The sequence below is a fragment of the Haematobia irritans genome, chromosome 1 (genome assembly GCF_050003625.1).
Source record: "Haematobia irritans isolate KBUSLIRL chromosome 1, ASM5000362v1, whole genome shotgun sequence".
NCBI classification, from domain to species: domain Eukaryota; kingdom Metazoa; phylum Arthropoda; class Insecta; order Diptera; family Muscidae; genus Haematobia; species Haematobia irritans.
The window spans coordinates 120,237,699-120,246,439 of NC_134397.1; the positions used below are offsets into that span (position 1 = coordinate 120,237,699).

Below are 8,741 nucleotides of genomic sequence, written 5' to 3' on the forward strand. Positions count from 1 at the left end.
ATACGTAGCGAATTATAGCTTTGTATACGGATTCCAAGCGCTGTTTACTTTTAGCATCACATTTGCTGAACAACTCACAGCCGTACAGAAGGATAGGTAACAAGTATGATTTGGCAAGTAAAATCCGAATGTGTATAGGCGTAAATGATTGAGAATGGTATAGTGTACGCAGCATTCCAAATACTTTTCCAGCAGCAGATGATATATGATCACTCCAAGAGAGGTTATTGTTGAAGATTATACCCAGGTTTTTGGAACGGTTGACTACTTCAATTGCTTGTCCCCTTAGTAATACTGGGTTATAATTTGTAATGTTGCGACGTTTGTTTGTAATTATCATACATTTCGATTTATGCGGGTTGAGAGTCAATGAATTACTGGCAGCCCAGATGCAAACTCTTTCCAAGTCTTCATTAATACGAGACACCCCATCCGCCAAGGAGTCATGTTTACAACTTAAATATATTTGTACATCGTCTGCATACAAATGGATTTTGGAATTTAATAGCTGATTAGGGAGGTCATTCACATAAATGAAGAACTAAATTTTACTCCACATTTTGAGATTTCCACAAAGCGTTGTTAAAACCAGGAAATTTTAATGCCCTGTTATACTTTTTAACTACAGTTCACGAAATTACATCATCTCATAGAAGAAAAAATGAACTTAAAGTAAAGAAGAAAATCATTGGCGCCAAATCATCACCATTTTAACCACACAGTAGTTCATTCTTACTATTTTTGAGAATCGTACGAAAATCTTCTTTTGCTTTAGGTCATATTGAACTTATGTGTACGGTCATTGAACTTTATACTCACGTTTAGTACATACAATTTTTGAGACATTCTTCAAAAAAGTAAGATTTCATTAAGCTGTGGAAAATTTCGAAAAAAATAATAAAATTTAAGTACAAGCAAATAAATTGTTTCCAATTAAAATAAGTTAAATTTAGCGTTAGTTTAACTACTGAAATTTTTTTCTGTGTAAACAACACAAATAACGCTCGTATGTCAAATCGTTCTGAGTACGTATAACTTCAAAAATGTCAAGCTTTACGGCAGAGCTGTCAGTTGACAGATTGCAACACTAAACACAAAAAAAAATTCTGACTCAATCACGAAATAAATTGATCCAATTAATTTTTTTATTGAAACACAGTTTTAGTTGGACATAAAAAATACTTGATTACAAAATAAATTGATTTCATGAGCAAATTTCAACTAATGTTTAAACTGATTCAATTAAAAATTATCAATTAAATTTTTTTAAAAGTTGATTACAATAAACTTTTAATTTAAAATTAAAAAAATCCATAATTTTTTTAACTGACTTCGTCTTCCGAGTTTGATTAAAATGTTAATTGTGTCAATTAATTTTTTAATTAAAAATTTCAATCATTGACTTAATTGACTTAATATTTCTATATTAAATAAAAAGTTAATTGAATTTAATTGCAAAAGTTTTAACCTCCAATCAACTTTTTAATTGGAAACATTTTGGAGATATTTTTTTCTGTGTAGTGTTTCCCAATCACGAAATATAAAAGGCGACCCTCGTATTTGATTGATTGATTGATTTGATGATTTTTTTAGCTATAATTTTAATTTATATTTTTTTTCGTATTTATTTTCACTGTCAAGCATCTTCAGTTTGATCTAAAAAGACAGTATTGAGGCCCTGGTCAGACAAAGATTTCGGTCGTAGACTATTGACATTTCAACAGTACTCAGAGTCATAGTATTCAGCACACATCAATCAAGAAAAATAAAAGAGGTTCCTCATTCCATTTCTGCCCACAAGGGCTGCTAAAATCTCCAAAGTGAGATGACCAAAGTGTTGATCATCTCAAGAACGCGCTACGCTGGGAAAATACCGCAGAGCCATTTCAGGACAGTGTGCGATGACTTTGCCGGCTACATGAAGACCATAATTCATACCAAAGGTACACACAAAAAATAAATACTTTCTTCCGGAACGAAATTTTACACAAACGAAATTTAACTTTCTTTTGTAAAGAATTTTCTTAAAGAGTAAATAATCTAAAAATCTTTAATCTGTTTTATTTACTTTTAAAAAATATATTTTATGGAGAAAAGGAAATCTTCGTTCCTGAGAAAAGAAATCTCTTCTTTCAGTTTAGCCAATTGGAACAAATCTAAAATGATTCTATAACATGATGTTGTTTCCGACATGTTTTGCTTCTGGAAAATATACAACTTCACACAGAGAATATGAACAAACACGTTTCAAGAGCATAATGTTATATTTGGACTGGGCAATTGGAATAGTTTTGTCACACAGATATAAAAAATATTATTTTCGAGAAAATAATATGGTTGCGACAAACATATTACAAATATATATTATGCCACAAATAATATTATGACCTTGACACTTGTATGAGGTGATCATATCAGACAAACAAAGTTTTCTTTTGTCCGTAAGAAATTTTCCTTAAGAACTACTAAAACAGATTAACGACAATCGTTAAATCGCTTGTTATAAATTCGGGTTATTTTGCTCTTAAAGATTTTTTTTTGTCAGAAATGGAAACTTCGTTTGTCTAGAATTTCGTTCCGGAGGAAAGCATTTTTTCATTATGTGCATTTCGTATATTCGTAAAAAAATCGTCATCAAATTTACGAACATGAATCAAAATTGGGGTTTTTAATGAAGAATTTTCAAAGAATACACATTTTTTTCTGATTCAATCACGAAATTGAAATGTCTTCACAGAAATGACAGTATCAATTAAAAAATTAATTGAAGGTCTATTAAAAAATTAATTGATACTATTAAAAAATTAATTGATACTATTAAAAAATTTGTTGAATCAATTAAATTTTTAATTGAATATTTTTTTTTATTTTTTTTTTCCATTAAATTTCAATTGAAAAAATTTTCGTGAAATTTTTTCAATTAAAAAATTTGTTGAATCAATTTATTTTTTAATTGAATATTTTTTAAAACTCAATTAAAATTTTAATTGAAAAATTTTTCGTGAAATTTTTTTCTGTGTAGTTATTGAAGTATGTTTTGTAAACAGGAACGAAAAGAATTCTTTCGGTGTATAATGTAGGATATATAATTAATATTTTGGTGATATTTTTTCCTGTATATATTCATTCCCATTTCTTTTTGCATTTAGTCCAAGGCATATTATCCTCATTGTTGAGGTCAAAATGGTCTAAGAATGAATTCCAATTTTTTTCTAATTAAGAAAACACTTTGTATTGGTTTTTCAACAAAGAACAATATTATTCCATATCGTTTGGTTTGCTTTCATTGCATTAATTAGTGCGTTGAATATTCGCATATTCAAATATAGTGTTTTGAAATTTAGCAAACTATTTTATGTAAGTTAGTGGTTGCGATTTTTTTCCACATAATCGTCTGGCAATTCAAAATTTAATTTATTTACTTTTGTTGAATAAAAGAAAGAATAAAGTGGCTATTTAATGCTGTCATTTATGTATATTCAGCCGAAGCCATCGTCTAAATTGAAACTACGAGGGTTGCTTTTTATATATAGGGATTAGAGAAAATAAATATAAATAATAATCATCGAAAATAGCTTTATTGGTTTCGAAAATAATGCGGTATCATGAAAACAGTCTGAACGCATCAAACGCTTTTTCCGGTTGACCTCTCATAAAAAGAAGTCATTCGGTACCAAGTCAGAACTATACGGCGGATGACCCTTGAAATCGTCGTTTTGAGTACTCAAAACTGCAATTGTGTGTGCCGAAGTGCGAGAGCTCGCATTGTCGTGGTGAAGAGTGACACGCCTTCGTCGGTTGGTATTCCTGATATCTGGGAAGACAATTGAGAAATAATCAGAAGTTAACATACGGTACGATTGCGACAAGTCTAGATTTTCCCAAAAACAGGTGATCATTAGCTTGGAAATGCTTTGTGCGAATTTGAATGTCAATATATCTGCTCGTTACCGAAAAAATTAGCTAGGACTAAAGCCATTGAAGTTCCAAAAAGTAATAGAGCTCACCGATGCACAAAAAAAAAGTTAGACTGGATAGAGCCAAAGAATTTCTTCAGTTGCACGAAAGAACCAGTTACCGAATTTGATTTCTCCGAATTGAGCACACACAGAGAAAAAAATAGTATCACCCAAATATCTTTCAAAAGCAAAATGTTATTTGAGGACAGTGAGCATGGAACATTATTGACGCAAAAATGTCGTTTTCTCGGCAAACACATACATGGTTGCCGATAAATAATTTTCGAAAAAATAATATGGTTGTTACTAACATGTTACATGTTCCTGATCTAAAAATGAAATTTTTATCTAGAAACATGTTTGGGGTGAACATATTTCTTCTCTGAGTGTAGTTTGTGAACAAACCAAATGGGGCTTCGTCCCAAGAAGGTCAACCGAAATTTGATCCCTTCAATTGGTCACCAGAACTCAAGCGCCGCCGAAATTAGTGCTGTGGGCCACCGTAACGACCGATGGTCACTACCCGCTCGTATTCATTGACAAATGCCGAATATTATCGGGAAACTGTCCCAAAGAAAGTAAAAACTATTTCGGCCGCAGACCATTGATATTCCAACAGCACTATCGCACTTAGCATGCCTCAACCAAGAATGCCTTAAAATGAGGTTCCTAACTTTATTTCTACCATACAATAGCCACCATAATTTCCGGATCGCAATCCGTTGGACTTTTGCTCCTAGAAAATTTTGAAGAGTAAGTTTGGCACTACCGATGTGTCGATCATATCAAGAAGGCGCATCGCCAAGAATGGGTCAAACTATCCCAGAGACACTTTCGTGCAGCAGGCTTTTTCGACCTTTTGAAGACCAGAATTCGGGCCAAAGTTGCAAACAAACAAATCACTGATTTAATTAAAATATCTTCAATCACGAAATTGATAATCTCAATAAAAAATATGCTTGATTAAAAAATTCATTGAATTCTTCCGTCACTTTCAATTAATTTTCTCATTGGCTCAATTAAAAATTCAATTGATGTGATCGAAAAATTTAATTAGTATTTTAATTGAGGATATCAATAATTTATTATATTATTGTTTATTAATTTATCATTATTATCAAAATTAATTGAATTTTTCCGGTGCGTTCAATTAATTATTTAATTACAAATTTAATTGATGTGGTTGAAAAATTCAATTATTGAAAAATCATATTGTTGTTTATAAATACATAATTATAATTCTATTTGAACAAAATTCAAGTACACCCAGATGTCAGTTTTGTTTACAAATTTAATGTTAGTTAACAAAATATATTAAATATTTTCAATTTGTTTTTTTTACATTTTAATGTTAGTTAATAGTAACCTATGTAACCAATAGTTACCTATATAACCAGTAGTAACCAGATATGTTTTTGACAATAATAACCTGTGGCATGTAAAATGTAACCAATAGAATTTACGTAACCAATAGTAACCATACATATTTTTGACAATAGTAATCTGTGGAATGTAAAATGTAACCAATAGTAACAAGACATGTTTTTGACAGTTGGGATGTACTCAGCTGTGAACAGCTGACTGTGATGTAGTACCATGAGTTAAGGAATTCAAATTTGAATTGAACAAAGAAAAGAAGAGGAATCCTTTTGAAATATGTATTAGATAGAGAAAAATAAAAATTTAATTTGCGCTGAGGAATTGAAAATAAAAAGGCTTATAAAACTTAAAAAATTTATTGAATTCTTTTTTAATCGGTTCAATTAAAATTTTAATTGATTTTGTTGAAAAATTCAATTAATTTTTTAATGGATGATATCAATTATTTATCATATTATTACTTTTTATGTTAACGTCCAAATGCATGATTTTAATTTACAATTATTAATCGGGCTCTATGGACAAAGAAGATTAAGGAACTTGATCAACAGAGTCATTGAAAAGAAAACGCCAGATACAAATCTATAGACGCCCGACTGTACGTGTGTCCGTTCGGGCAATATCATATTATTGTTTATAAATTAATAATTATTTTGCATTGGAAGATACAATTTTCTTTTAATTTTACAAGAGTGTCCATCTTATGAATTTTCCGGTTATAATTATCCTTGGAATTTTCTTTAGATATATTCCATATACCAGTTAGGAACTTAACTACTGAAAATTTATCAGTTAAAGTTAACCAGAGATATTTGCAATTTATTTTCCCTTAACTGGCAGTTAAAGCCTAACTGAGCTAGATGAAAATGGCCGCAAAGCGTTTTTTCTGTGCGATTCTAAAATTGAAGGTTAATTCCAAATTTGTTTGTTTTTGAACAATACAATAAAAAAAAACTATTTCAGGCTCACTTATCCATTGTGATACCACAAGTCGCGAACTTCTCTCTTATCGCAGAGTTCTGCCTGAATCCATGTTTAACTCAAAGACACGGGACCTCCTGTCCGATCGGCGTTTTATATCGCGGTGAAATCACTTAGAGGCTCTTGAAATACTCAGAAATGTCACTAGCATTACTGAGAGGATTAATCCACCGATATAAGATTTTTTGATGTTTGGTTTAAACTGGGATTGAACCAATGATTCTTTGTATGCAAGGCAGGCAAGCTAGCCATTGTACCACGGTGGCTCCCTTTCGAACGGACTTAAAAAAAAACGAATAAATTTCAATATAGTTCTCAGTTTCTACATAAAAAGTGACACTATTCTTATTTAAATATTCCCCAGTGTAATATTCTCACATATATTTATATGAAAAAAATATGTAAGGGCATACATCTATGATGCTTGCTGACTAGCTAGTTTGTGGTGTGAACGAGTAGAATTACATAGATTTGTATGTATGCACATGTATTTATGCAAATACAAATAGAACAACATGAGCAAAAGCAACAACTACGACGCAATAATAGAGCAAAAATCGAGTTCTGTTTCTTTTAATCGAATCTTAATCCAGTCAGCAACCCAACTCATCCATCCACATGTGTTATCACCCACAATGCTCCACAACTAACCGACTGGTTATTGGTTTCCATTATCTTTGTATTTTTGTTTGTTCATATTTTTTTATTTTTTAGTTTTAATTAAAAATATGATTTGTTGTTTTTTTTTTCAAAAATAATTTTTTTTGCATTTTGTTTTTTGGTGCTTATGATAATAATCACAATACGAAAGAAAACGTGCGTATTACCGTCTGGCGATGCGTTGTGTTTCTATGATGGTGTGATATTAGAGTAGTAGTAGTAAAAGCAGCTGTAGTTGTATGAGTATCTATGATCGAGCATCCATTGATATGATGCGTAGATTAATTTACTATAAAATTCGTAAATTCAATTTGGCTTGTGCCGGGTGGGGGTCCAAAAGAAACGGAAAGATAGAAGCAACTTTGGCGCGAGCACCAACAACCACCGCACACACAAACACACGCGCGCGCTACAAAACACACGAGCGACAACAATACGAAGCGTATGGCCCAACAACCAACCGACTTGTTTGATTTCTCACGCACAACTAAAAAAGTTCACACGACTAATAGCCGATAAAAGCCAACAGGCGGCAGCACTTGGTTCGTTCTGTTTTATTTCCTCTTTGTGTGTGCTCAAGTTTAATAGTTTCTCATGAGAATAAGGTGACCAGGTGCATAATAAAATTTCAAGAAAAATCCTCATTTTTTTCGATAAAAATCGTCATAATCGGCACTTGCATTTTAAAACTCGTCAAAAAATCGGAAATGTAAATAACATTAAAACAAACATTTTTTTGGGTAAACAAAACAAACAAGAAAATTAATGTACACAACAATGCACTTCCATAAAAAAAAAATAACGAAGTCAGTTTTGTATAACAATAAGATTAACATAAAATTCATTTTCTAAAACAAACAAATCAAAATATTTCGTAATTTTTGTATAAAAAAACACTTTTTTTCTAAAATATTGTTATTAATTCAGTAACATTTTTTATTTAAAAACAAAATATTGTGAAACTCAAGAAAAAGGCCCATGTTGTCTATATGTGGTTATTTATTTATTTATTTTTTTTGTACTGTACTAGAATTTCATCATAATTAGTAAAAGTTTCTATTACACATACTGAGTAAATCACTAACATATCAATTTTGGTATTAAAACAACTTGAGTTATTTAATTTTAGGTCATGTTTTGAACAGAATATTACTTCCAATAAATTATTTTCCACACCCAGAGAAGGAATATGATCACCTCAAACATGTTTTAAGAGCAAAATGCTATTTTTGGGTGGTGACCATGTAACATGGTTTTCGCAACCATGCTATTTTCTCGGAAATCATGTATCTGATTTCGGCAAGCAGGTTATATTTGACGAGAAAATAAAATTTTAGTGACAAACATGTTACATGGTCACCATACAAAAATAACCTTTTGCTCTTGAAACATGTTTGAGGTGATCATATTCCTTCTCTGCGTGCAGATATCATCTAATTTTAGTTTACCTGATTAACAATTTCTACGTTTGATGTGGAGTGTGGAGGAATCATGATTATTTGTACGAATTTTGACATAACTCGCAAAGCCAAAGTAGTCCATGTTTTATTTCCGTTTTTTTTTTTTGTCAAAATTTTTAAAATTTATTTTAATATTTTCAAAAATTTCTTTAAAATGTAAAAAGTTTAACTTCTTAAACTATATGTCTAAAGAACGAAGCTAATACAGTCCACTCGTGATAACGTGAACACTTTTTTTCTGACACTACCTGCTCCGTAACGCTGAAAAACATAAAATTTGACGTTACAGACAGATTCACAA

General features: G+C 30.9%; 1 protein-coding gene across 4 annotated transcripts in view; it reads right to left on the minus strand.

Annotated features, from left to right (window-relative positions):
* Positions 1-7,472, minus strand: part of LOC142221720 (uncharacterized) — a 121,240-nt gene extending 113,768 nt beyond the window's left edge. For 3 of the 4 annotated variants that reach the window (XM_075291505.1, XM_075291502.1, XM_075291501.1), the window contains exon 1: positions 7,148-7,471. The gene's annotated coding sequence lies outside the window, so the exon portion shown is untranslated. Of the gene's footprint in view, positions 1-7,147 lie in introns of all 4 variants that reach the window. The other variant, XM_075291507.1, reaches the window with a different exon arrangement.
* Between the last annotated feature and the right edge of the window lie 1,269 nt (positions 7,473-8,741).